The following is a 27,160-nucleotide window of genomic DNA, read 5'->3' on the forward strand; positions in this document are numbered from 1 at the left end:
TGCCGAGGTCAAGAAAGTATGGATATACACACCCACTTCCCCATATGTTTTCATGGCGTAGTGCTTAATTAGTTCAGCACAGGGACAACTATACCTCTTTACCGTACCTATCTTATATACAGTTTGTTCTCTGCAGTAATTAAAGAAGGTAAAACTTCTTGAGCTTCAAGCTGAGCGATCGCCCCGAGACATTTATGGATATATGTCTCCACTTCTCCAGTCGAAGGTTTCGCTATTAGGCGAGTCCGTGACAGTCTCTGGACTGTATGTAGTATCTCTCATTCATCTGTAATCTGTCAAGACGACAGGTCCACAGTCTCTTCCAAAACAATTCCTCCACTTGATGCGCTCTAGAGCTTTCTCCTTCAAATTAAAATATCCTCTTCTGTCGTCAAGGTCATCCAGCATCTTCTTACGTCTTCTTTCTCGTCTTCTGGTCACTTCTATGCGCCCCTCTGTCTTTCCTTCAGTAACTTCTTTTAGAAGGCAGTTACCGCGTAAGATATGACCATTCCAATTAGCCTTCAGTTTTCTTATTTCGTGTAGGATATGCCTCTCACTGACTCTATCTCTACATATATATAATTTCGAAATTTATTCGCGTCAAAATATGTATCTGAAATTGGTATCTTTTTGCCGGAGCACTGTCTTATCGCCGTCACTCTGGTTCGTACTGCATAATACAACTAGACTGTAAAGTTACATCCATACATAATCCGACTTGGACACTGTGCTGCTTGGAATAATATATGCTGCAGGCAGACGTCACAAAGTATTTACGTTCAAGATGGAACACAAATATATTGCAATGAGTTTTATAATTACAATAGAAAGTTCATAATAACAATGCATATGATACGACGTTCCACTCCGTTAGACAGTACATAACGTTTCGAGATGTGATACCAAGTAATGTGACCTACGTGTGGGTTAGATTGAAAATGTGTAATAGTTTTAACTACAGCTTATGCTGACCGCTTCTGTGGTCTAGTGGTAAGAGTTCCTGGCTACAGATCCAGAGATCCGGGTTAGATTCCCGGCGCTACCAGATTTTTTGGGAAGTAGTGGGTCTGGAACTGGGTCCACTCAGTTTCGTGAGGATAACTGAGGAGCTATTTCAAGAAAATAGCGGCTCCGTTCTATAAAACCAAGATAAAGGCCGTGGTGATCCGTTGCGCTGACCACGCGGCACCCTCTATCCGCAAAAGTTGGCACTAAACTTCGCCGACAAGCGGCGGTCGCTCGGTCGGTGTAGTTCGCTTGCGGACAACAGGCCACGGAGTTGTACAGCTTGTGCTAATTTATCATCAGTATAGAGATAAACTTAAAATAATTCTGTTTTCTACTTCGATAAATATCTATAAAGATATAACGGTTGTACTATGAGGCGGTTAACAGGGTCACTGGGTAGTTGCCTATCGTCCAGTGTTCTAGAAACTACAAGAAGAACACGACCTTTCGGAAACTGGATCTGTTTCTGGAGAGGGATCCAGGTTCCGAAAAATTTCAAGAACCTAACAATCTAGAGTGTTACACATCATCGTCAGAACCCCTTAGAATCTACTTGAGGTGTCTTTATTTGCTTAAAACGGATGTTGTGCGTTCAGATTTTCTTAAAACGAATGTTATTGAAATAATGAAGTCGCCTATTTATATGACTGCGTTATTCCTCTGGTCAGTATTCTGCGATGCCTGCTTAACCCAGCGATTGCTCCAAAAATTAAATAGCCGCCAAGAAATTGGGCAGCGATGGACTGTGAGCACATTTTCGCTATAAAACCGCTTACGGTCGCCCAGCAGCCAGACCAAAGACTGAGAAGACTCTGAAATTATTTTATCTGTCAGACGTACGGAATGCCAAACGGACATGGTCATTCTCTTCCATATGTGTTGTCGTGTTAAGTAAGCAAAATGCATGTTATCGGTTACGTAAGGTAAAGTTGTTCCTGTGCTTAACTAAGCGCTACACCATGAAGGCGCATGGGGGGTGGATATATAGATACACATTTTCTTGGTCTCGGCACTAGTTCGAGGTGAATGGTCAGCTTCACGCACCTGCCGCTTTACCTCCGGGGAAGAGCCTCAGAGAATAGGAGGCTGGGTGGGTTCCACAATCGATCTGGATAGAGTGGAGAAGAGAAAATTCTTGACCCTACCGGGACTCGAACTCCGACCCCTCGGTCGTCCCGTAGCCAGTCACTACGGCGGCTGCTCTATCCCTGATCCCAAAATTGGTTGCATAGTCTCAATGTATTTTCCATCTTGAGTTAGAAGGAGCGTCTCTTCGGATGGTAATAACACCATCACTAATACTTATAATTAAATATTACTTAAGAAAACGATAGGTTATTAGTTGATGTTTCATAAGTTATTTAAGGATAGTATATCAACTGCAGAGAATATTCAGTTTCCAGTTAAATGTTGGGATGTTCGTGAAAGATAAACTGTAAGGGAAGCGGTGGAGTGTATGATTCCGGTATTGTTCTTGAGTGACCTAAGATACCCACGAAGCTCGAGAGACACGAGCTGAAAAAAGTGAGACGCATTACGGCTATGCTAACCTGCTCCTTCAGACCACTTTTTATGACTTTATGCCTGCAACGTAAAATTCTTACGTTATGAATTCTGAATTCCCGTTATTGTGACTGGTGTTGAACGCTGAACGAGTCATCTTATTTAAAACAAACGGGATAACTATGTCAACACACCGCACGATATGAAATACGAAATTTAATTAAAAGTAAATAAATGCTGGTAATTTAATTACTGTGTTGCCAATGTGAATATGCGAACAAATATTCCAAATGGGATGTGAGACACTATCAGGGTCAGAGGTCAGTTAGTATACATGAGTAGAGCGAACATTTGCTCTCTCCATGCCAATAACGACAAATTTAAATTAGAAACACCGAAACACGTCGACTGCTCTAAGGCGTCTTTATAGAGAGACCTTGGGGACAATATTCTGAGAATTGCATCACATGAGGATGGTTGTATAATTCAGAGATTTTGCTACCTGAATTTCCAGCCGTTCTACTTTTCTATGCAAGTGTCGGCTTCGTACCGATTATACAAGTAGATGCTAAAGAGTTGGACAAAGTCCAAAAACCCAGTGACAGCGGCTTCTTCAGTTCTCGATTTATGTATGATATCCTAATGGTGTAAATTGTACTAAGCGAACAAGGAAAAAATATTGGCTGGTAAAGCCTCGTAATTAAGAAATGGGGTCTAAGGTATTTTGTTCGTTTTCTTGATCTGGGGGCTAGAGTCCATTACGTAGAGGAAGAAAAGGAGTTCAGTTAGGAGGTGGAGGAAGGAGAGGAAAGAAAAAAGATAATGAAGAAGAAAATATTAATTTAGAACATATTGAAGAAGAAAGGAAAGCAAAAGACGAAACGCGAAAGAACAAGGAATGAAATAAGAAGATGAATATAAAAACAGATGGGAAACAGAAGACGACGTAAAGGAAGAGGAGGGAGTCACGATAAAGATAAAGCTGAAGCAGGAAGATGAATTAATAAAAAAATATAATCAAATCAGAGAAGAAGGAGAAGGAATATGAGGAGGAGCAGGAGTATAAGAAGCAGATGAAAGAATCGAAAGAGAATAAGGAGATGTATCATGAAAACAGGAAAGAATAAAATAACAAGGAATAGAGGGAGGCAGAAGAAACTGAATAAGATGATGATGTTGCTGGCGATGGGACGAGAAAGAAGAAGAAATAGTCCTTAGCTCTTAGTCAGACAAAAGGCGGGACATACTTTATGGGACGGAGTGGATTAGTGTAGACTTGCGTCTAGACTAGACTAGACTTCTAGACCTGCGTCTGCAGGTAACTAGCAAATTCGAACCATTTTTCTGCCATCCAAGTTTCCTCCAGAGTCTCCAAGAGATGTTCGGGAAATTTCCTTCATTGTCTCTGTATATTCACCTTCCGCAAGAATTGTCTACTAACTCTTCAGTTCTTTATAACATAGGTTTATGTATAAACTCTGCAACTGAAATAGCATCGTTAAAGCTCCTGAGGATCAGAAATAAATCTGCGGATGGGGCCTCAACCATGATTAAAAAAAATATTCGTTGCCGGAGTGAGATTCGAATCCGCGATCCTAGTGTTTGAATGCTGAACGGTTTAAAACCGTGCGAGGGTGAGGAAATTGTGCTCATATACAAAATCAGTTTATATTAAGGCTTGACGTCACGGAGATGGGCTTTCTTAGAATGTTTCCGTTCTCCATAAGGCAAGCCATATTTTGGAGAGCTTATGAACCTGCAGACATGTGGTAAGATGTACGCTGATCCTGGATACACGTATTTATTTATTTGTTTATTGCTTTATAATTGTCATGCCTCACTGGCCTTGCTGTACGTTAATTTCGGATACAGTTCTTCTGAACAAAGCACTGTATGGCGTAAGGTCATGACTTATTCTTTCTGTGATTTAAGTGTTCGACATATCCAAAAATTCATATTGTCATTATTCGGGCTGTGACTTGGTGAAGCCTGATGTGGCCTGATATCGACGTTTCGGGGGAATATGCTCTCCCCATCTTAAGGGTATCATAAACAAAAGACAACAACATGAAAAATTACTACCTTGAAAAATTAAAAACTCATGTATCAAGAAAATTATCCTAAATCAGAGCTGTAGATTCTAGTGAGATATTTCTTATCTCACATATAATTCTTTTGTGCAATGGTCCATTTCGCAGGAAAATGACTTGAAGTTTCATTTGAATTTCTTGAGAAGTTTGGGCTATATTTTATCGATGCGCGCGATTATTAATTCGGAAATACAATATTTGATATGGAAACTAAATGAAATACATAGGAATTCATTCAGCAGTTGCTGGACACAGACATTCAGACAGATGCAATTTATACATTTATTCAAACAATATATACAAATCTTGCAGATAAACTGTGATTTGAGATCGAATATATTATTTATTTATATGTACTGTTATTGGCCATGGAATCTACCGACATTTCTCTTGAATCACATTCTTAGACAGTAACGTGTTAAAATTGGCCTCGACCACCTCGCTCTCTGTTCTCTAAATGAGAACCTAGTTGACGTTCGGTGCTTGCATTGTCAAACTCTAAAGTTTTTTGTTAATATTTCTGTCTATCTGGGACGTGACGCTGTCTTGTGTGATAGATGACTGGACTACATGGCGTCAGATCCCAGGAGATCTTAAACATTCACGGCCATGACAACTTCAAATGCCATTCTTTCTTTATTAACGTATAGTTATTGCAAGCATTATAGCATTGCAGACAGTTAATAACGTTCCGCTGTCAACCAGCTCTCCAGAATTTTATTTACCCTCTGTAAATATAGATTCTACGTTATATCATGCAATACGATTTTAATTTATGTCTAAAGCAGTGCTAATGAATACGGAAATGGCCGGCGGATTCATGGCTTGAAATTTATGAAGAAAATTGTTGTTTATCTTAGAGATATACTTAATTTATTATAAAATTTGTTGTTCATACTGCTTAGGCCAATGACATCTTTATTCACAGAATTACTGGGGTTTTGAACTTTTTCCATCGTCTGGAATTCTAGGTAATAGAGGACACGACGTTTCGGAAACTGGATCTGTTTCCGTCTTCGGGGTAGAAAGGAAGACACCTACTCAGTTGGGCCCCTTAGAAAGAGCTAAATCACTGGTCCAGTGTCTTCTACTACTTAGAATTCCGGACGATGGAAAAAGTCCAAAACCCCAGTAATTCTCTGTGTCATCCACCATCGTCAGAACCCTTTAGAATCGACATCTTTATTAATACACAAATATATAGCGGCCTCCGTAGTCTAGGGCTAACGTTCCCACCTCACGACTCAAGGTACGCGGGTTCAAACCTGGCGGAGGTCGTGGAATTTTTAAGGGCGGAAAAATTCAGGGAACAAGTCATCCGGGAGGGACTTTAAGCCGTGGGTCCAGTGTCTTAGATTTATGGCACGTAAAATATCCTCATGTCTCTAGGAGACCTCTGAGCAAAATTAGGCAAAAAACTTTCCCGCCCAAAGTAGTTTTCAATGCCTCTGGTAGATGGCGGAAGTATCAGGTACCGAGGGCCGACCGGTAGGGTATGGCGACTGGTAGAATATCAAAGGGGGACGTACAATTAGTCACGGTGCATGGGGAAACCCACACCCTCTAATTCAATTCAATTCAATTCAATTCTTTATTATTAATGTGCCGAGTCAACAGCCGCAAGGCCAATTACAGACACAGCACAGTGCAGAAGAATGAATTACATTATACACAATCTTATTAAAAGTCAAATACAAATTACAGGTTAACACTTGGAAGAAATAATAATGAATAAAGTAAAAGTAAAAACAAATAGCTGATAATTATGACAGTAATAATAATTTCACTATCATTAAACTAAGTGTTATTACGAATTCAGGAATGAAACATAAATATTTAATTAAGAAATGAATAATATAGAATTACAGAGGATAATAATAATAATAATAATAATAATACACAATTATACTAGATTATTACATAATAAATAGGGCGAACAGCAAAACGGCATAAAATTCTGTGTGTATATATTGTAACGTGTTTTGCTACTGAAGACAATATCTTCTTTTATTTTTTTCTTCCAAAATTTAATAACTGCGTTTAAAATGTTACGTCTTTAAAACCACACGTCAGAGTTTGATGAACTTTTGCATTAGGAGTCTAACTGAAGCATTTAACTTAGGTCCAGAGCGGTCTGAAATCACCCCTGCTTTACACGAAGCACGAATATAGTAGATTCATATGTTTTATGTAAGAAAAAAGCTTATCGTGCAAAAATTGATTCCTAATATATAATACAATACAGATCTCAGAAAAATTTATAAATATTAATGTACATAATTTTTCGATACATAGTGTCTGAAGTTCTCACATCGGTGGTTATGAATACATCTGGGATATAGTTCCGCATAGTCCACTGAAAGTCAGCCGACGTTTCGAATAAACACGTCGCTTTCATCTTAAAATTTGATGAGTAAGCCAAGCAATAAACAACCATTAATCAGGCAGAAAACAGTGGTTTCTTACATGACTTAAGATTTTACCTTGAAGATGGAGGCGATTTATTCCTCCGAAAATTAAGTCGGCTTTCAGCGGACTACACGACATTATACCACAGAGGATACAACCCCTCATTTTTCGGTACGATAAATATTGGATGAAATACAGGCGAAAATAATTTCGACCTGTAAGCCTCTGCAGTGCAATAATGGAGCAGCTGTCTGCTGGCCAAGGTATAAAGTGGGACATATTGTTACGTCGTCGTGATAATGGAGACGTGTTTATGGTCGGACGCAAACCTCTAATGTCCTTGTCTGTTCCTCGTTGTTTGTGCAAGGGCCGCACGACCATATTTTGATTTATTAATCAGGAAAAAGTGATGAAACATTCATGAATACTTGGTTTCCCTCACTAACGCCCCACCCCACAATGAGCTGGCGGGCACACCATGAAACAGAACTTTGAAGTTACATGGACCGGAAAGTGGCGCAGGTCGTCTTAAAGGGTAAAACTTGAGGTAAATACGTTATCCAAATATAACGGTAAAACTGTCCCTATGCTTAATTAGTTAATCACCATATCATGAAGACATATGTGTGAGTGGAGGTATAGCTCCACCCTTCTTGGCCTCGGCACTAGATGGAGATGAATGGTCAGCATCACGCCCCTGCCGCTTTACTCCCGTAGAGAAAGCTACCTGTGCCCACTGGATTGGAGGCTGGGTGAGTTGTCTGGACGCCGTGGAATACAGAAAAATCTTGCACTTCGATATTTCTCACCCTTCGAAGGGGTGGCACGCAGTAGCATAGTTGCTTGAGGCACTATGCGACCAGCCGGAAGGTCGCGGGTTCATTTCCGGATGAGGTAATTGATTTTTTCAATTCACCTAATCCTTCCAACCGCACTATGGTCCTTGGTTTGACTCAGCCTCTAACAGAAATTAGTACCAGGAATCTTCCTGGGGGTAAAGGGCGGCCGGCGCGTAAGGCTGACAACCTTATCGCTATCTGTGAGCCGACTGTCTAAACAGAGTGGAAGCCTCGACGGACTATTAAAGGGATAGTTTTACTTGTCTTTTACCTCACCCTTCGATGCTTGTACTGATATTCCTTATCGCAGATACATACGTATGATTATGTAAGTCGCAGTAGAGAAGCCATTTTGTAGGGTTATTTTACTCTGCTGTCAGTAGCTAGACTATTCAGCATCTAGTTGTAAGATGAGCTATTAATTGGAAAGGATTTGGATGGAAGCGGCTATAACATAATCAAGGCAGTATCCCGAAATTTGCTTGGAAAGACCGAATAAAATCACGAAAAACCACAGTCAGGATAATCTATGTCATGACGTAGATTCGATCCGAGCCTCTCCCGAGTACGAGTCTAGAGTGTTACCGTTACGCCAACAAGTTCTGCAATGGAGATGTTACATTGAATACGGTCATTAATTATAATGCCAGCAAACTTAGGCAATAGTAGGCACATTATAATCAATGCAGGCATATAGTCTATTTGCTGGGAAATTCTTGGCGGCTCCTCCAGAAGGGCTCAGGTCCATGAGTAAGTATTGTATTGTATTGTATTGTATTGGAGAGGGTGGATTTCCTCATGCACTTAGACCAACTGTTGGTCCATTGTGCGTCCCCCTATGATATTCTACCAGTCTCTATTCCCTACCGGTACTGGTGCATACCATCAGTCCCGACTCACCCAGCGAGTTCGGCCTCTACTGGCTCAGCGGTATCTCGATGCTTTCCCCATCTACCAGAGGCGTTAGAGACTACTTTTCGGCGGGAAATGTCCTGAATTTGGCTCAGTGGTCCCCCTAGGACATGAGGTTCTTTTACGTGCCGTAAAGCTACGACACGGGATCCACGGCTTAAAGTCCCTCCCGGAGGACTTGTTCCCTGAATTTTTCCGCCCTTAAAAATTCCACGACTTCCGCCGGGTTTGAACCCCCGTACCTTGAGTCACGAGGTGGGAACGTTACCCCGCTGAGTGAGTAAGTAAGTAAGTAAGTCTATTACTTCTGACCAATAGACTATAGAGATACTGACCTGCTTAAGCGCTGACGTTTCTGACTTCTATTCCGCAAATGCATGGTTCGAATATCGACCGAGACACCGATTATATTGATGACGTTCTCATGGTCTTCATTACCTCCTTCAGACGAATGCTGGTTTACTACATTGAAGTAGGCCACACCCTCTTCCTCCTCAATCATTTAATTTACAGCAAAAAATAATTTTTTCGTAATATTTGGTCACTGAATAGCAACTGTAGCTGTTACAGTATCGTTAAATAACCTATGACCGATAGAGCCATTCACATTACACAGAGACATGAATATTCTTTGAAAGAAATTACTTTAAATTATTATGATCTAAGGGAAAATTGTGAAGCTCCAAATCGGATTGAATGAGCTCAAGATATGGTAAAGTGGCGAGCTCTTTAGGAGGGTGATGAACCATGATGCTCTTGTTATGAAGTGTAGGAACTAAGACAAACGCACTTGGGACCGCAGCTCCACAGTCAACTGTTTGTGAACAACAATCGGTCAGGCGGACATGCTGTTTCTCGGTTGTCAACTTTTCATCCACTCGATCTTATCCTCCGAGACTTGAACGAAAGGGACTTCCCCTGAGAGCTCATGCATATTCCAGTATCTCATTTCTGTACATAATCTGGCTTGATACCCTGACGTTGCCACCGACTGGATGGATGAGGCGCTACCACCACTGCCTAATCACACCTGTCACAGTGTAGCATCACTTGGTTGGCGTCCCGTCAGACGTTTAGAAAATACTATTATCTTACGATTAAAAGTTATAACGTACAACAGGATAAGGTAGGCCGCTCAGATATTGTTGCAGGCCACATGTTAACAGCACGGCAAATATGTAATGACGTTTTCATATAGTAGTCTCTAATCTTATTGCCAGACTCGGAAGACGAGTTTTCTCTTATGTGAAGAGAAAAAATAGCCTTAACTTCCCCGCATAATTTATTTTTAGGCATTCTTCTTCTTCTGGAAATTGAAGAGACATGTGAACAGAACAGCATTCTGCTGTCATGTGGAGTTACATCTTCTGCAATGTAACGTCGTGTAGTCCAGTGAAAATCAACTTACGTTTGGGAGGAACAGTTCTGATGCCTGCCTATTTCATCGTGGGTTCTTGCTTGGTTTACTCTTCGAACCTGAAGATGAAAGTGATTTGTTTTTCCGGAACATCGCCTGATTTTCAGTAGACTGCATGATGTTGTACCCCAGAAGACAGAACTCTTCATAGACGCCTCTGTAAGAACCGCAAATTCGTTTTCCCTGTTTTGCTTTCAGACTTTCCTGAAGAACGCATAAGAACTATGCGAATAACACACAGATCCAGTTTCATCTCCCTAAATGCAAGACTAAGCTCAGTTAACAGTGTTTTGGTGCACCCGGTTGGTGCTGTTCCGGATACGTAACGAACTGCTCGTCTTGTCTTTCAGGTTTTGTAATGTATGCATGAAGCTGAGTTTTGGCAGTGTAATTATTTGTAGGGACCCTGATTATGTGTAGAGATTTCAAAGCCGACTGCAAACATGATATAATCCGCAATATGAGCCAAACTGACTGGACCTCTAGTTCGAATCTTTCAATACAACGTGATGTGGCTCACAGTACATATACGTAATATTAATGTTAGTGTTAAACAGAGTGCTCGAAATTCGTTATGGAGATACCGAAAGCATGAGTCCTTTGGCCACATGAACACATGTCCAGAGAAGTTTCGTCTCTGAGATATGGTAACAAAATATCTTCAGCCCCCTTCTATAGTAAGTTCTGTACATTATGCCTTTTTATTTATTAGTGAATGAAGCGGTAACCCATAAAGACAAACGGCGCCTTGTCTTGTAATAAGAACTGGTGTGTTTTATTTGGAAAATCTTTAAGTTGGAATATATGTCACCTGGACTTAAATTTGAGGAAGAAACTAGTGAAATGCTACATTTGGAGCGTAGCTCTGTATGGGGCTGTAACATGGACACTTAGGGCAGTAGATCAGAAACATCTGGAAAGTTTCGAAATCTGGTGTTGGAGAAGGATGGAGAAGATCAGTTGCACAGATTATGTGAGAAACGAAGAAGTGTTAATTAGAGCCAGTGAGCAGAGGAATATCCTACACGAAATAAGATAACGGAAGGCTAATTGGATCGGTCATGTTTTACGCAGAAACTGCCATCTAAAAGAAGTTATTGAAGGAAAGATAGAGGGGCGGATACAAGTGACAAGAAGACGAGGAAGAAGACGTAAGAAGATGCTGGATGACCTTGGGACAGAAGAGGATACTGTCATTTGAAGGAGAAAGCTCTAGATCGCATTAAGTGGAGGAATTGTTTTGAAGAGACTGTGGACCTGTCGTCTTGACAGATTACTGATGATGATGATGATGATGATGATATGTCACCAGGCCGACCATTATCATCAAATTTTCCTCTGTTTCCTCAACCTCTCGAAGTATATCCTTGGACAGTCTCTTAAAATGGGACATGACTTTTTTTGTTTATAATACTATCATTCGACGAAGTGCTATTCAGCTGAAAAGCGTCGTTAAACAAAACCAATTAACTAGCCCGTAACCGTCGATTAGATAGTAAGACTCAAAATTAATTGAAATCTGGGTGCGTTTGAAAGCTGTGGCCATGTGACGTGATTTAGAATTCCAATTATAAACACGATTAATGTGACCTAACAAGTCCAATTCAGAGCTCAAATGTACATAGGTCTATAATTTTGCTAAACGTACTTCTAACAAAATTCTTAAAGCGATACTCGACTGAAGAGCGTATGACTACGTTAACCAATTTTAGAGCGTGTAATCTCCCTTCCAAACAAAACTTTACGAAAAACATTACTTTTCATCACATCATTTTCATAAGTATCATAGTTGAAAAAAGGCTACATTAACTTAATTTGAGACGTTAATGATTATTTGGGAACATAATTATCCTAAAAGTGTCCTTTTTTAACATACGGTAATATTGCTAATAACCCTGTTTGAATTACATTTAGGTAAAATGAACGCAGCCGGTCACGGTAGCCGAGCGGTCTAAGGCATGCACTGTCTTCGCTCGCTCGGAAGCCGGGATCTTGGGTTCGATTTCCACTCAGGGCATGGATGTTTAGTATGTGTGTGTGTGCGTTTTTCTGTGTTCGTGTACAGGCAGAGGCCTTGCGACGAGCTGATCACCCGCCCAAGGAGTCCTACCGAATGTGTAAGATCTAGAAAAACCGAAGTGAACGGAGTTCATGGAGGTAGGCCTAGGCCCACTGGGACTGTAGTGACAAAGGGGGGGGGGAGAACAAGTGAACGCAGCAGGTCACGGTAGCCGAGCGGTGTAAGGCATGTACTGTCTTCGCTCGCTTGGAAACCGTGATCGTGGTTTCGATTCCCACTCAGGGCATGGATGTTTAGTTTGTGTGTGTGCGTTTTTCTGTGTTTGTGTACAGGTAGAGGCCTTGCGACGAGCTGATCACCCGCCCATGGAGTCCTACCGAATGTGTATGGTCTAGAAAAACCGAAGTGAACGGAAAGCCCACTGGGTCTGTAGTGCCAATGAAAAAAAAAAAAAGTGAACGCAATTTTAACCAGACGTTGTCTCTAATTTAGCTAAGCTTGGCTAAAGAATATTTTTAATCCTTCTAAGTAATATTACTGTAGTTAAAGCATGTTTAGCTATCTCAGTATATATTTTGACAGTTATACTTCAAGCAGAAGCAATATCTGTATATCAAACTATCCTAACCGTAAGTAATGTCTCTGAAACCACGCATTTTTTAGTTACCAGAGCAACGAATTGTCGAGCGTTGCATGAACGCAAGTTACTCGTACATAGTAGATCAAACTGAGCGACCATTAATATGGAATGAATGGTGTTCTCTGAAATCAAAGAGCCTGTAACGAAGTATATTCCTTTATTAGTAGCTACAATTTATTCATTTCAAAGAATCATATTTGACAATGTGCCTCCTGGTGTTTCAAGCGTTTTTAGCAAGAAACATTGCTACTGTTTATGGTTTCTATACGTCTGATGTCGTTAATCACCTCTATAACAGACCCCGCTTTATAATAAACTGAAATATCTGTAATGTAACATGTACAGCCATTGCTATGCAGTGACCGCCAAGTAGGCGAATAAACAACGGTGTTATGCAACTCATCTCTGGGCAACGGTTCGGTAAACACGTTGCTGCCGCAACAAGAGAAGAACGGTGTTTTCTTTGCGATCCGTGCCAAGAAGTTATAACCAGGACAGTTAGAGCAATGAGTTAGTTAAGTTCTGCAACGGAGGCTGATAATAGATGGACCTACAGTTAAGTAGACAATTCAGATGTGAGATATTCGCCGGACAGCAACGACTTGAGGATAGAAGCTGAAGTATCTCCATTGTTGAGAGCTGTTACCAAGCAACGACTAGTGAATACACTGCAGGCTGGAGAAGACTTAGCGTGTAGTGATTTGTAGAGTGTGGAGATCAGCGATAACATTGTTTTTATAGTTCAAAATAGTATGTATATAAGTGGTAAATAAATCAATTCAAAATCCATATTCAAATCTGTAATGACGCGTAACACATGACAATATAATGTACGACTTGAACTCACTTTTAATAAGGAATATCTTCTCGAGTCAACTGTTAACAAAGAGGATTCTTTTAATAATATTTTCAGTTTACCCTTGATTCAAACGGGTCATTTTCTAGGAACCTTACATGTAAAATATTTGCATTCAGTCTCATCGGTTTCACCTTTGTCTGGTTTCTTGGAAACTACAGGATAATCGAAAAAGAATGCCGGGATTATAAAAAAGTATCACTTAAACACTGTTAAATATATCCACAAGATTCACTCTTTAAATCGCTAGGAAGTGTGCGAAGTTTTTGTCTTACTTTGGTATGTTTCGATATGTGCTCCATTTGTCGCTCGACAGCTACGAGACCCTATTCAGTTTCGTACCAAGTCCGCTGAATCATGTCTGGAGTTTCCTCTGCGATAGCTGCTCTGATCCTATCCCATAGGCGCCGGAGATCTCGAATCTTTTTCACCATACCCAATGTTGATGCATATCCCCACAAAACAAAAGTCCAAATGGATAAGATCTGGTCTTCTTGGAGGCCAGAAATTTGGTCCGCCCCTCCATATCGAGGCCTTTCGCACAAAATGTATCGATTGGCCAAATGATAATAGCATCTCAGCATCGCTAGATACTCGTCATCATCTGAGCATGTCCGAAACGTCCGTTCTTTCGCCGCATTTTAAAACTTGAATCATTTAGATATGTTTACTAATTTTTGAATGATAGTTTCGTATAATCCCGGCATTCTTTCTCGAAGACCCTGTGTAATCTGTTTTCATAATGCAAAAGGGACTTGAAGGTTTTAACTAATTTTAACGATATTTAACGACACGTATAACTACATTGAACCAAGTTTTAGAACAGTGAATTAGAGAAAGCAATACTATGCAGCTGTTACATAAAATTATCTACCTGATAAGCCCTGCGATTCGTAGAAAGCGGCAGAAAGGAAACCCAGCACCTGGGGGTATAACTGGGCCATCCTGTCGCTGGAGGACATAAATACAGGGACCTGGACCTCCAGATTGGGCGTTGGATTCAAGGCTGACGACGTTGCTCTGTAAAAGAACTATTGTCACTAAATTCGGAGAAGTGAAACCGGATGCGATCTGCTAGAATCTTCTAAGGAAGGCTATGGCTAAAAAATGGCTGTTTTTTCAATGATGTTGGTGATGTTTTAAGGTGGAAACATATCGTAAAGTAACATTTATAAATGTTACAACTTAGCACAAGAACAATGTACCAGCATGACAAGAAAGACTGCCCCTGTAATTTCAATCAACGATAATATGTCTGTATGTTTGTAAGTTTGTCATAATACATACACATACGCAAATTCTTGATTTCAGTACAGGTTATTTTTAGAATTCGAGGTTGAAGTATGAGAGCTGTCGCACACAGATATCTCATTTGAAGTATTGTATTTGGCTAATTCAGCCTAATTTTAATCTGCTAGTCTCTTGATTAAGGCAGAGTTCTGCCGAACAAATCTACTTGTTATCCTTCAGAGCACTAATTGTAGTGCAGTGTGCAAGCCACATCTTGGCAAAATTTAAATCAACATCCGTAGTTACGTGAGGATTTCTGTGGTGAGGCTTGGGATTACCTCAGCCAGTCACTTCAATCGCCCATTAAGCCTTCCAAAATGAGTGCAATGCAAAAGTGAAACAACTCCATCTGACTCAGAATCTGTTACAGTAAATGTTGTATTAAACAGAATAAGTAGGAGCCGGAATAGCACAGTCGGTATAGCGACGGAGCTACGGGCTCGACGACCTAAAGTTCGGAGTTGCAGTCCCGGTAGGGTAAAGAATTTTCGCTTCTCTATATTGTCCAGATCGGCTCTGTGATCAACCCAGACTCCTGTCCAATGAGTACGGGGGGCCCTTTCCCGGGGAGTGAAGCTGACCTCTCACCTCCAGGTAGTACCAGGTCAAGAAAATGTGGATCTAAACATCCACTCCCCCATACGCCTTCATTGAATAGTGCTTAATTAGTTAAGCACAGAGAGAGTTTTACCGTAGACTTACCATACCAAATTCGTTAAGTCATTTTGGAGAAGGTGTAGGTAGCTGCGTTCTGTATTCAAACTGTCAGCACTTTATTGTTAAGCTCTTGCTATTCTAGTCGTACTACGGTCACACAATGTATATATTTCCTTATTTATTTAACAATTTTTCTCAGATACGTAATTTATATAGAGGGTAAATGGGGTGAGAATTGTGTGTGGTGAGTTTTTAATGTGAAAATATGAGGCCATATTCTTTTTTAAGTTGCTACTACAGATTTGCTTGTAGTTATTGAGAGGAATCTCGAGAAATCTTGGTCTTGATAGGCAGTTTTTCTGTCAAGTAAGAATTCGACACGTTATCTCCAGAAAACGAAGTGGGAAAGGTAGAACTCTTCCTGTTCTGACATCCTATAGGACCCCAAATCATTTCCTTCAAGGTTCAAGTTAAAACTTCGGGAAATCGGCTCTAACCTCACTGCAGATTCTAAATAATTACTTTTTCAGATTTCCGAAAGACAGATTTTCTATTTGAATTTACTATTAAGAAGCTGAGGATGTGTTTGTTTGTTTGTTTGTTAATTTTACGGTCCCTATCCAAAATGGAATCTTCAGTATTGCAAAGTAAATGGTTGGGTTTCTTTATGCACTGTAATCACTGTAACAGAGTAGACATGGAGCCATGTTAACTTCTGAAGAGAGAAGCATACGAAAGTATCTCTATAGTATTTTGAAGGTTTGTATCTTGGTAGATATCTAGAAAATATTAAACTTTTATTACTGTGATATTTCAAGGAATTATAATATAACAATATGGCTATCGCGCGAAATATTTTCGTTCAGTGGCAATAAAATATGATTCATAATATTCTGATGTATGATATTTATACCTTGAAACATTATACATTGTTAACAGTAGTACATTCTTCCAAAACATGTAACGCTTAAACTTTCGGAACCCTAAGTGGACGTCGTTGCTTGTGTGTCCGAGTAGAGGAGGGCTGATGTGTGGCAATAAGACCTACACATGTTAGGATTGAATGAATTTAATTAAAAGCGGCTCATGTCGGCCGGACCCGAGGGGCGGCACGTGACCTGGCGAATGAAGGACGCTTCTCGACCCTCTGTATCTCATTCCCCTCCCTCACCTGCTGGCTTCAGAAAGATGCGAATGACTGACTGCAACCCTTCTCAGTCAAAATTATTATATCCTAGTACACATTTACAGATATTTACTTGACCAAGCATATACAATTAATTTTCTGGGACCACAGAAGGATTTACATAATGAGGGGCTCCATAATTCACAACTTTCACCAGGGAAAAATGGGCTCTGGGCAGAGTATGATGTTTATTCATAAAAGAAAAAATTTCAAATTTGATGTCAGCGAAAAATTTATTTATCTTAACAAGAGCGGAAAGGATAGGAAAATTTAAGAATAAAAAATTAAAAAATATCTTGGTTTAAAGTTATTTTTCCATAATTAATATTTTGTAGATTCAGAAAGTAAGAATGCAGTGCTAGTCGTACCAACAGAAAGAAATTTGCTTTTTACGTCCTCTATGTGTCTGCTGCCCAAATATGTGAAACCAACTCACAAGCTGAAGTAGAAATTAATTTAAAGTTCTGTAAATAAGAGCAAAAAGAGTCATTTTAATATCGCATACTTGAAAGGAACTTTATTTTGCTCGTGATTTTCATAAAATCAGTAGCTATCGTTAAAATTTAACGGATTTAGTGTGTCATTAATAAAAAAGAATTAAGACGACTTTGTAGGATTTGAGGTTCTCACAGCGGTCATTATGACGAAGTTCTGTTTTCTTGGATATAACGCCGTGTCTTGCTTGGCTTATTCCTTGATTCTAAAGGTGGAGAAAACGTCGGTTGACTTTCAACTGACAACTGGTTCTGTACTTCCCAATTTAAACAAGAAATTCTAATCAGATAATCACCTGCTTTCCTTTGATACGACATCGATAGCATAGAAAAGGCTCTTCTAAGAATTCGTTTTGCTACGGGAACGTGTTTACGGAGCCGTTGCATAGCAACTACAGGGGTATACACAGTCCAGTCCAGTAAATTGCTGACGGCCCTCTCCAACAAGGTAATTCTTGGTTCCGAGTCCCAGAGGACTCATGGTAAACATGGTAATTTAATTTTGTGCTTTGTGTAAAGTAGAAATACACGTACGTTTAAAAATTAAATTCACTCGACTGATATTGTAGCGGATCCTTACTACCAAACGTGTAGCGGATCCTTAGTACCAAAGGCATCAGCTAGTTTCGGAGATGCATATGCTGATGGCCAGAATAATAAAGTCTATAGACAGCGCCATAACCTAAGAGGTTAGTCGCTGGCTTGCCACCGCGGCGGCCCGGGTTCGATCCCGGGTCTGGTCAAGTGGGATTTGTGGTGGACAAAGTGACGCTGTTGCAAGTTTTCTCCGAGTACTTCGGTTTCCTCTGCCAATCTTCATTACACCAAATTCTCCATCATCATAATCACCCGTGGCAGGCTACAATAGGCCAATCATTGGCATCCCTGCCAAGTGGACCCAGCAGCACTCAACCCCACACTAAGTGAATTTAAAAAGGGAACTAAAGTTTATAGATTTTATGTTGTTTATGCATAGTAAATTATTAAATAAACATATGAGATAGCCACAGAAATGCAGAACAAGTAGCTATAATTTTAGCTGTTGAATCGCGAAGAAGGAGATTATTGTGAAGGTATATGTACAGATCGGAGAATGATATATGAAAGGTCCTAAGAATCTGCTTTGGAGCTGGGAAATTGTTTGATCAGGTCCGTCTAGGATTGGTCGGCAAGCTGAGCGCTTAATTTCCAAGTTCTGCAGGTACATTCCGCCCTTGGAATTAATTATTTCTTAAGCTTGAAGTAATAAGTATATGAATAGAGAGTAAACAAAAGTTCTTTAATGAAAGGGGCCATTCGTCTGGACATTATCAGACTGGCCTAGTTCCGGGCAGTGTCACAGCAAGGAAAATAGAAAATTTTAAATTGTGAATCAGTTACCAAAAAATAAATAAATTTCGAAATGTTGTAATTGTAAAATACATATCAGGCAAGGGACACACCCCAGCATTACTAAGTCGTAATGAACTGGCTACTGTCAGTGACATCCAGAGAAGCCGAACAAAATATACGAACTAAATATCATTAAAGTCGTAAAGAATCGATTAAATAGTAGTTAGATATAAATATTTCATGCAGCAGAAACGGAACCAAAAACAAGTGTTATATTCCCATAAGTTAGAGAAAGAATTCATTATAGAATTTAGGAACAAAAATTTAAGCAATCGGATGTTCAAAATCTACGTGAAGTTCTTAAGCATGTCATTCAATATTAATTGAAATTGAAAAATTGTGTGAGTGTGAAACTTGGTCGTTCCCTAAAGGAAGAACATATATTGAGGGTGTGAGAAAAGAATTTGCTAAGGAGAATATTTACAGCCAAGACGGAGGAAGCTGTACGAGTAAGTTTGAAGAGAGTGGAGAATATTACATAATGAGAAGCTTCACAAATTTTACTGTTCGCCGAGTATTACTAGGGCGATCAAAACAAAGTGGCTGGGATGGATCTGACATGCAGCATTATAACTTAACATTGAAGCCAGTTTAATCCACTTAAACAAGCTTACTATCATTTTAAGGTTTACTTTAATCTCCCATCGTCGCATTCAATATTATTGTACCTCTCAGTATTTTACATATTTTCAACATATATTCAAAATATGATGCTATTACGCAACTAAAATGTTACAGGAATCTTATATTATGTGTGCTAAATGTAGCAGTCATCAAAATGATTTGGTCTTTGAGGCACATCTGGTATTTCCCCAAACGTCTACGAAGTTCCATAAATGTTCTGTTATTTTCATCCAATCACTTGAGTGTACGAGTAATTAACCAGAATTATTCAGAACGTAGTCAGAGATGAAGTACATAATATAATATTCACGTACACTGTGGTGAGCTTCATAATGTGTTCTCTTCAAATAATATTGATAACGTAAGCAGAGTAAGAGGAATGGAATTGGCAGGATGTATAGCACCGGTGTAAATGAAAATAGACATCCAAATTTTTTACTTAGAAGTTTCGCGTGAATAGGCGTTTTGGTAGAACTAGAAGTAGATAGAATAAATTTTTAAATTTTGTATTCAAAAATAGGCTATGTAGTTTGTAATGGTGTAATTTGGAATATGACCAAATTGTCTGGCTCTTATGGCGTTGGTGCGAAACTGTGTTTGTTAAAAAATTAATAATGCTATGTTGAGGAATTCTTTTTATTGCCAGTGGGGTGGGACTAAGTCCCTTGTACTGCGGCCACTTCTGGCCTATTGTACCAGCCCCAGATGATAGGTGAGTGTGATTGTGGAGCAATTGGTGGAATGAAGATTGGCAGGGGAAACCGAAGTACTCGGTGAAAACCTGTCCCAGCGCCACTTTGTCCACCACAGATCCCACTTGACCAGACACGGGATCGAACCCGGGCCGATGCGGTGGGAAGCAGGCGACTAACCGCTTGAACTATGGGGCGGCTCTTTGTTGAGGTAACTAACCAACCTTTTAACTCTGAAGACTTCGAATCATGAAGATAGCGATCAGTCATCCAGTTAGTCATTTTGTCAGAAAGTGGATATTTAGTTAGCATACCGTTCATCTGTGTAGACGGCAGTTCTGCCGATCACAGTGGCCGCGAGGCCAAAGGCGTGTACTGTCTTCGTCTACTTAAACACTGGGGTTGTGAGTTCGAATTCTACTCGAAGCATGGATGTTTGTTTGTGTTTATTCTATGTTTGTGTTGTCCTCTGTAGGCAGAGGCCTTGCGATGGGCTGATTCCCCGCCAAAGGAGTCCTACCGACTGTCAGTACGCTTAAGAAACTGTAAAAGGGCCCAGGGTTCATCATGGACTGTAGCGCCCACATAGTCATAGTAGTAGAAGGAAGTTTTCCATTCGACTCCGGTAGACGTTAGAGTTGTATACAAGTTACACATAATTAACGTATCGAGTGACAGAGGCTGCTGTTGCCCCCCATGCCGCGACAAGAACCACTTGTGCTGAGGATACAAGTGTGTGTCACTTGTTGCGGCACTTCCAGGGGTCGAGTTTAATCTAGAAAACACTTTAAAGAGACCTGAGGTTCTACTGTATTATGGCTCTAGGGTCCTCTGTTGGGCTTTGGACGGGGGATCAGCCCGTCCCAAGGCCTCTACCTACACGTAGAACCACACAAACACCGAATAAACGCACATAGATACAGACCTCCATGCCTTGAATGGGATTCGAACCATGTCTAGAACCTAACCCCGATCCTCCATCCCGTAGCATAGTGACGATCGTAACTGAGGTATCCCGACTTTATGAACAGTTTTAAGGTTACCTCCTGTTAATTAATTATGCCAGTGAAAGGAAATATAGACTGTGAGACCGAGTCAGTGGTCAAAGGCTGACGTAAGTGGCGAATTTGAACGATTTATTAAGTGACCTTGAGCTAAGTTCGATATATGTACGAGTGAATACTTCAATGAACAACATTTATTATATGCCACTTTTGCACAGTCTATTCTCTTTTCATTTCCAAGGAATCAGTGCTATATAGTTCAGCATTCATAGCCCGCCTCTCTATCAAACAGGCTGGCAAACCTTTCATCGTTAAAATCCCTGAGGATTTAGCTGGAGAATGGCCGGGAATTAGAGGGGGACTTCTTTAACTTCTCCCCAAATCCTCTTCTCTTAAACTATCTGGAAAAAGATTTTTTTCTTGGATCGAGTTCAAGTGAAGACCACAATTCTGCTGTTTCAATTGCCATCGGCAATGCGACGACAGTGTCGCCGTGAACAAACTGGCGGTGTCTTACTGAACTTGTAGCTGAAGATGATAGAATCTCGAGACAACTCCTCGACAATAATGGACTGCAAGGATCATGCTCAGCTTACATGGGTGACAGAAGATTCTCGCGTGTCTGGAGACACTGACACTTAAAAGTTAGACATTACGAGTGAGGAAGTAGAAGTTTCTGTTATGCGAGAATATCCAACGGCGTTGTAAGAAGAATCTCGTGTTATACGGGAACACTCAGATGCATTCGCGCTGTGCACAGTGTTATGATACTTTATTGAACTTATACTCTAAGTGAGATGGAATCTTGTGTGTTTACGATAAGAGCCAATGGCATTGCAATATTAAGAAAACGCATTGCGAGAGAAATATTAGACGCACACTCTTCACATCGCTGTGATATTTTACCGAATTTTTATTTTTTAAGACACGGCATTGTACAAGAAAATTTGATGGCATTGCAACAGTTGGGATAGTTCTTCAGTGCTTAATATATCATTCATTGTTTACTGGTAACAAATGATGAACCCAGAAAGAAAAATTGACATATCTGTATGAGATTTGAGATCGTTACGGTTATGAAGTAGGGAGCCGGGATAGCGAAGTCAGTATGGCGATTTGCTCCGGACTGGATGACCGAGGAGTCGGAGTTCGAGTCCCAGCAGGGTCTAGAATATTCTCATCTCCACGTCGTCAGACCGTCTCTAGAGCCCACCGAGCCTCATATACAATGGACACAAGGGGCTGTCTATCTATCTCTGTCTATCAATCTATCTATCTGCCTACCCAACCACCCACCTACATACCTACCTACCTATCTATCTACCTTCCGCTACTTAAGTTTGTTAAATATTTCAGTACGTTGAGATTTGTAGTCGTAAAATATAGGATTACTTTTGGGACCAGGATTTGTAAGCGATATGTATCACAAATTTTGCTAAAGCCTATTCTGAGCCAACAACTTTCTCACACTATTGGATTCTGTCTACACATAATAGACTTAGAATGAAATAGATAATTACAAAAGGTCTATAAATAGGAGCCTTAAAATCAAAAGATTTCAGCCTATGTACGTGATCTCCGTCGCCCGGTTTCATAATTATTCCGACTTTTGTCCGCTGCTGTTTCACAGTCAAAAAAGTAACTGTCGTCACCGAGACAGAATGACGCCCCACAGCCGTCAGTGTACGTCAATGGGTTAAGGACAAGCCACACCTTTTGATCGCTTTATGACGCTGCATCTAAAACCATGGGCAGACACCTTATCCCGTCATTTAATACAAATATTTTTATTCTTATGTTTCCATGGCCATATTTAATTTGTGATGAAATATAGAACAATTTATACCGCCAAAAGATAGCTCTTGTCTTACAAATTGCCATGAGTTTCTAAGCGCGACACTTGTTTGTAGCATTGAAAGAACTGAACTGCACTTTTTGTGGTTTCTCTCTCGTCACACGAAGCTGCTGAGTTTCCGGGTGATAGTTGACATTCGTGGAGCATATCGCTCTCACGTGGAGAACACTTGAGTCAAAGCCCCTTTACTTTGCACTGAATGCTCGAGCACCGCTCGACAAGAGACCTGGGGCCGGTAAGACTAGACGTAGGTGGATGAGGACACACTTCTAGTGACAAATGTTACGTTACGTTCCCTCATCTTTTTTCCAGGCTGTCAAAAATGTGTTAATGTTCTTACTGTAGTACGTATGTACATTCAGCTGTTTGTTCCGTTATGAACTTAATTATACCTTATCAATTATCTGGCGAATTTAACGTGTGAGCAGGAGTGAAAATAAGTCATTTGTTCTGAGGAAAGAACGCAGATTGGGTATAATGCAGAGTGCCGTGGAGAATATTTGGAACTTAGAAAGATGAAGAAACACGGTACTGGAGAAAACTGCACAATAAAGAGATTCGTTAAAGCATAAAGTTTTCTAGAATGTTATTCCGTGTAGTTTTATATACGTTTACTAAAGTTTCGGAGGAACGTCCTACCTCCATTTTCAGGATAGAAAAGAAGTGTTTCATTCATCTATCTTGAAGATAGTGCTAGCACCTTCCTTCGAAATGTCGGTAAACTACTATCAAATTATACGGCGTCACATCTCGAAAGGGAGTATTTTTCGCAACCATGACCGTGCTAAATTAATTAACTGCCATGCTATGAAGACTTGGGGGGGGGTAGGTAGGCAGTTCCAAAAGGAGCCGTTTTACTTGCATCCCTTGCATACGGCTAGGGAGACTAAAAAAGAGATGGGCGAGTTGGGTGTGAAACCAAGCACGAATGAAACAAATACGAACTGAACTCGAAATTTAGGTTGTAAACATGAAGAGAAGAGACAACTTGGAAGATCTAGGCGCAGAGAGGAGCATAATATTAAAACTAATCTCAGACATTGTTATATGAAATTGTATACTGGAATCACCTGATTCAGGACAAGGCTCAATTGTGGGATTTTATAAATTAAACAGTTACTTTCGGGCTTCATAAAAGACAGGGAACTTTTTGATCAGGTAAGCGAACGTCAGTTACTCAAGGATGACCCAACTGCAGGAAGTTGGTCGCGTGGTTGGATGGCTGGTTAGTTCATCGGGCAAGGAAAACTAGATAACCCATAAGAAATCCTCTGGGTAGCAGTGAACCAGCATTTAAATACATGGCTGGTAGCCTAACTTCATTACGATGATCTGACTGCATGTTACGTGAAGTGTACGTCTTCATGACGACCTCTCTGATGTCCAAAGTAGGAAGTACGTCACAGGAAGTGTTGCCTTGTGTGTGAAGGCAAGGGAAGCCGTTTAGATGCTGCCGGCTATGTTATGACGCGTTTCCTGTGAAGATGCAGGGGTGTAAAATGCACAATACCGTTCTTTTTGTTGCATTCAGGGGAGAAGAGCGTGAACGCCGGGCTGCCAACCGACAGCCATTCCACATGTTTATACGGCATTGGGAGCTCGCAGTCTCCCCAAGCAGTTGATCAGAGAGTGTAATTTCAGTCAGTATCGGTCTATGCTTTTGTGTTTGCAGTATACTTGACGGTGTTACCACTAACTCATACTACGTATAAATCGTCGAAGAACTGGATTATGTTGAATAACGAAGTGGACAGGATTTGGAAAGAAGCTACCGTCACCCGATTGTGCTGGCAACTCTCTGGAAGGACTGAGGTAGACCACAAGAAATCTCAGATAGTACAGTTGGTATTCCGGCCGAGATTCGAACCGAAATACTACCGAATGAAAATTTGAAATATTACAGCCTTAGCCTACTTCCTCGTTGGTGTCGGCCTGCTGTTACTCCTGCTTTACAGGGCGCTCAGATAGAACTTTATGCAGTTTCTTCAATACGCATCGTGTTACGGAAGAGCGCAGCATGAGATGCAGTTCCTTTGGTAGAAACACTCTTCCATATTAGAAACAATTAGCACAAATTGGTGTTTATATGCCGGCCTCTTTCTGGTTCTACTCAATATAATATCTGTACTTCTGATTAATATAACACTGTGACATAAAGTAAATTGAAAGTTACTAGTTCGGAATAGGAGTGTAATTATTCTGAACTACAGGTACCGTCACTTAGCGCCGATCACAGTGGCTGCGCGGTATCCATCGTCAAAAGGGTCCTACCGACTGTGTAACGGATGAAGAAATTGAAAAAGCGGCCAATGCCCAACAAAGGGCTGTATGTGGTAGATACTGTGCTAAAAGCCGGAAGGTCACGGGTTTGATTCCCCGTGAGGTCATTGGATTATTTCAATTGACCTAATCTTTCCAGTCACGCCATGGCCCTGGTATCGACTGAGCCTCTAACAGAATTGTGTACAAGGAATGTTCCTGGGGATAAAGGGCGGCCGGTGGGTAAGGCTGACAAGCTCACCGACATCTGTGAGCCGATTGTCTAGAAAATGTGGGAATCTCAACGTCTCACAACCCTATGGACCTCCATAGCCTGTTACAAGGATAGCTTTTACCGTATCATAATCAACTGATTGAAAAGACTGATGAAGGAGCACAGTGTAATTACATTGAGACAGGTCCGCCTCGTGTAACATCAGCTTGGCGTCCAATTAGCCGCTGCTAAAACGGTCTACCACGTTACCGGCCTATACCTGCAACCCCTTCCTTCTCCACTTCTTCCTTGAGCCGCCCTGCGAGGCAAGACGAGATGTTTAAACAACTGCCATGGCAGCCCTCAAGAAGGTGGGGTGGGGAAGGACGATTCACGGACAATTCCACTTCGTACTGCACTACTTTTTAAAATACGCCACAGTCACTACCGCCTGCAATTATAAGTTCTCCTGGTCAGAGGCAGAACACACGAGTACACGAAGGAAGAAGAAGAGAGTAAAAAATAAGAAACTAGAATGGAACAAAAATTACAGATTGAAAGGAAGAAAGAAGGAACTAAAGACACACGAAAATGAATAAACGAAAGCAGAAATGGAGATGGAAAGAAAAATACAAAGGGAGGGATTGAAGACAGAGGAATGATTCCAATGAGTAAACCCACTTCGCCTGCGACTACTTGCTTAGGCTGCCCGCATCAGAGTTTTGAAAGGGGATGCTGGATATGAGGTTCTCACAGCAGGGACTATGAAGGGTAGTGTTTCATGTGATGTGGTGACGTGTAAGATGGTGTCATTTAGCCAGGTTTCAGTAAGGCAGTAAATTTTGTGATTAGAAGCGCAACATTGTGCGTGAACACACTACATTTTGTTCCAAGTTCCCTGACATCTTGATAAAAAAAATATCGAAATCGCTGGGATTCGAGACCATTATTTGGTGGGATGAGGGCTACTTCCGCCGGTCATGGTAGCCTAGTGGTCTAAGGCTCGGAAGCCGGGATCGTGGGTTCGTATCCCACACAATTTATGGATGTTTGGTATGTGTATGTGTTTATTCTGTGTTTCTGTTTTCCTGTGTTTATGTAGAAGCCTTACGACGAGCTGATCACTCGTCCAAGGAGTCCTACCGTCTGTGAAATTATCATAAAACTGAGAATCGGAGACTGGAGTCCAAGAGGACTGTAGAGCCAGTGAAGAAAATTGAGGGCTATCTTCGCGTTCCTGATTAGAAATTTTGGTGAGAGCTGTGTCTCCAGTGACCATGTACTTCAGTTCTACACCTTATCAGGGGCGAGTTTACCATAAAAGGGAGCAATTGGGAACCCCGTAAGCCAAACGCCAGTGTTATTGATGAGTGGAAACTCGCCTTCAGTTTCCGAAGCACGATGCACGCGTGCAGACCAACTTCTGAAGGCTTAATTGCTCCTTCAGAGACTTCTCAACATCGTCAGCAGTGACTTCAGGACTAAATCTGGAAACGAAACGATACTTGAACCTTTCTTTCTTTGAAAAACTTGGCAAGGAAGCAGAGTTCCGCACACCAATAAGAAGCATACGACGATGCTTAACAGCAATTATTGCAGGGACTTCAATGGTTGTCTTCTCTCTTTAGGTGACAGTTTTGAAACCATCAGTCTTCTTGCACAGTAGAAACTTAGGCGAAGGAACGGCTGATGCAGTATCCAAGACAATTCCTCGATCAGTAAATTCTTTCGAAGGTGGAGCAGTATGCGCAGATCGAGAAATTGCAACTGCAATTGCAACTAGAGTCCGACGGGGG

At 40.8% G+C, this 27,160-nt stretch overlaps 1 protein-coding gene across 3 annotated transcripts in view; it reads left to right on the top strand.

The window, feature by feature from the left end:
* The window catches only part of LOC111870569 (delta-sarcoglycan), a 451,374-nt gene that overhangs the window by 232,821 nt on the left and 191,393 nt on the right, over positions 1 to 27,160 (top strand). The gene's annotated exons all lie outside the window — the stretch shown is intronic.

The sequence above is a fragment of the Cryptotermes secundus genome, unplaced genomic scaffold, assembly GCF_002891405.2.
Source record: "Cryptotermes secundus unplaced genomic scaffold, Csec_1.0 scaffold117, whole genome shotgun sequence".
NCBI classification, from domain to species: domain Eukaryota; kingdom Metazoa; phylum Arthropoda; class Insecta; order Blattodea; family Kalotermitidae; genus Cryptotermes; species Cryptotermes secundus.